This window comes from Charadrius vociferus, unplaced genomic scaffold (genome assembly GCF_000708025.1).
Source record: "Charadrius vociferus isolate BGI_N301 unplaced genomic scaffold, ASM70802v2 scaffold190, whole genome shotgun sequence".
NCBI lineage: Eukaryota > Metazoa > Chordata > Aves > Charadriiformes > Charadriidae > Charadrius > Charadrius vociferus.
In genome coordinates this window covers 1,826,493-1,829,533 of record NW_009646608.1, presented here as the reverse complement: position 1 = coordinate 1,829,533, position 3,041 = coordinate 1,826,493, and the positions used below count along the sequence as shown (strand labels likewise).

At 56.8% G+C, this 3,041-nt stretch overlaps 1 protein-coding gene across 1 annotated transcript in view; it reads right to left on the bottom strand.

Annotated features, from left to right (window-relative positions):
- Positions 1-3,041, bottom strand: part of PCSK6 (proprotein convertase subtilisin/kexin type 6) — a 44,388-nt gene that overhangs the window by 15,720 nt on the left and 25,627 nt on the right. The gene's annotated exons all lie outside the window — the stretch shown is intronic.

Here is a 3,041-nt window from a genome sequence, read left to right as displayed (position 1 = left end):
GGGGGGGGGAGAGGGATGGTTTATTACCTGTCTCGCCCTCCTCCTGGGGCAGAGGCTCTCTGAGCTGACCCTGCCTCTGGATACACGGGCTAAGTCAGGCTCTTTCCTTACTTTATGAAAGTTTTCATTATCTGCGCTGCCTCCCAGCCAAACTGGGTGGGTATTTCCCTAGCAAAGATTTAATAGAGCTGTCTGGAGCTCTGCAAGAAAAAGTGCAATTGCAAAGGGAATTATTGCCCTGCCCCGCATCACGGACAGCTCGCCCCGGCTCGCCAGCCCACCACGGCTGCTGCTGGCATCTCCAGTCCCACTTTCCAGGGATCTCCGAGGTGGCAGCATCCCAGCTTGGCACAGGCAGCGACTGCCCGTGCGGCTCTCCGACACTAAAATCCACCTGTCCGCAAGGACCAGCCCCGCTGCGTGCAACCCAGGCTTTCCTAAATCACTAATCGGATGGAATAAAGCCAGGCACCAGTTGTTGAAGGCGTGCGGAGACGTAGCAATGATCTCGATTGGGATCAGCAGACAGGGAGCCCAGAGCTCCCTTGCATCCCGCACCCCGAGCGTCGCAGCCGCGGGTGCCGGGAAAGGCTGCTCGGTTCTGGTCCCAACCCACATCCCCGGGATGCGCTGGAGGAAAGTGAGTTCGGAGCCAGCACGGTTGCATGAGGACACGAAGAGGCACATAAATGACAGTACAGCGATGCACGTCTAACACCTGACAGCATTTCACAGAACCACAGAATCTTCAGAGTCGGAAGGGACCTCTAGAGATCATCTAGCCCAACTCCCCTGCTAAAGCAGGACTGCCCAGAGCACATCGCTCAGGACTGCATCCAGGCGGGTTTTGAACATCTCCAGAGAAGGGGACTCCACCCCCTCCCTGGGCAGCCTGTGCCACTGCTCTGTCACCCCAACTGTAAAGAAGTTTTTCCGTGTGTTGGAACGGAACTTCCTATGTTCCAACTTGTGCCCATCGCCCCTCGTCCTGTCACTGGGAACCACTGAAAAGAGTCTGGCTCCATCCTCCTTCAACCAACCCTTCAGATGCTTGTATGCCATAATGAGGTCTCCCCTCAGCCCTCTCTTCTCCAGGCTAAAGAGTCCCAGCTCTCTCAGCCTTTCCTCATAAGGGAGATGCTCCAATCCCTCAATCATCTTGGTTGCCCTTTGCTGGACTCGCTCCAGCAGTTCCCTGTCCCTCTTGAACTGGGGAGCCCAAAACTGGACACAGTATTCCAGTTGTGGCCTCACCAGTGCCAAGTAGAGGGGGAGAATGACCTCCCTCGACCTACTGGTCACACTCTTCCCTACGCAGCCCAGGATTCCACTGGCCTTTTTGGCGACAAGGGCACGTTGCTGACTCAGAGTTGCTGGGAAATGTTGTACCACTTATTGCAACTCCCTCAGACTGGGGAAAAAAACCCCTTTGCTCTCAAACGAGCAACTACCAAGATTTCCGCAAGCAGATCCCAAACGCCCAACTCCTTTGTTTGCCATCCTCCTAAGCCAACGCCATCCTCCTAAGCCAACGCCATCCCAGGAAGGAGTCTCCTGGCCACTATAAAACCTGCATCTGGGCATCATTTAAACCAGAGAATCCCTCCCGGGCCAAGGCTGGGGACGATCCGGCTCACCCCAGTAGCGCGTCGGTCGGATGCGGGATGCACAGCATCTCCCCGCTTCCACAGCGCTGCCGGGGCTCGGGTGTGTGCCCAACCACGCTCCGTGAGAGCCCAGGATAAATAGCCCCTCGTTAGCTCAGGAACTAATAAGGTGTGGCTGGAGGAGCGAGAAACAAGATGATAAATTACCGCAGCACGGTTCTATCGCTAACAGATAAAGGTTATTTTAATGTTTCCATTAAAAACTCAATTTTAAGGATTTATAACTCAGTTACAGCTGTTTGCTTGGGCTAAAGGTGGCGGCTAACTATCTGCTTGTGGCTTTCCTCATTATTTAAGGAGAAGTCGGCAATTAAGAGCTGCGCGTGCAGGGTAGTGGGTGCTGCAAACATGGGTGGCAGTGGGGGGGATGGGGATGGGGGTGGCAGGGTCTGATGTCCCCCGGGGAAACAGAAACAACCATCCCGAAACAGCCAGGCAAGTACCCCGCTGCCGCCCATCTGCTCCCGCATGGAAAAAAGAAGGTCTAAAAAGCAGCTTGTTCCCCTGTATTTACACGGCGTGAACTCCCCGGCACTTCAATGGATTCCTCGGCAGGCTCACCGCCCTGGCAGGAAATCAAGTAAATAGTGGGAAAAAACACTCCACCCTATTTTTAGATAACAGGCAGCCTGCACCGCCCCGGCCTGCGGCCACCCCAAATCCTGGCGCGCTGCGAGAAGAGGCGGCAGAGGCAGGAGCGGAGGCAGGGAGCGAAGTGGGGAGGGTTTCAAAGCCCAGCTTGGGGCTGCCGATGGCCAAACCCCAACCCCAAATTCGCCGCAAGCGCCTGGGGGACATTCGCTGCGCAGCCCCCAGCCACCGTGACACTTACCCGCGGCGCCCGCCGAGCTGCCAAGAAAGGTCTTTTTCCCGATGTTTTTAGCCTATATTGGGCGTTTTTTAAAAGTGCCCAAAAAGAGAAGGGGCGTGGGAAGGCCGGGGCATCCCCAGCAGGGACTGACAGCTGTCAATCACGCGTGACACCGGCTAAGCCTCTCTCGCTGGATGACTTCAGGGACAATAATCTGAATTTTTCCTGCGCCCCCGCGACCGGATCCTGTGGTGGCACCCGCGTCCCACCCCCACGACCATGACACAGCCGCTTGCTCCAGGTGGAAAACCAGGGAAACGCTTAATGTGATGGAGACCCCTGGAAGAGGACACCAGGGAGGCAGGGAGGGTGAAGGAGGGGGGATGGAGATGCTGGAGGGTGAGGGACCACTTCCCTCTGCCCCGGCACCCAGAGGGGGACGTTTTGAGGTGCAAAGCCACCCCCCCACACACACACAACCGCTTTGGGTTTCTCATCCCGGCAGAGCTTCGCAACTCAACCTGGGGCCTGCCTGCTCTGCCGGGGCTCTGCCCAGCGGCCGG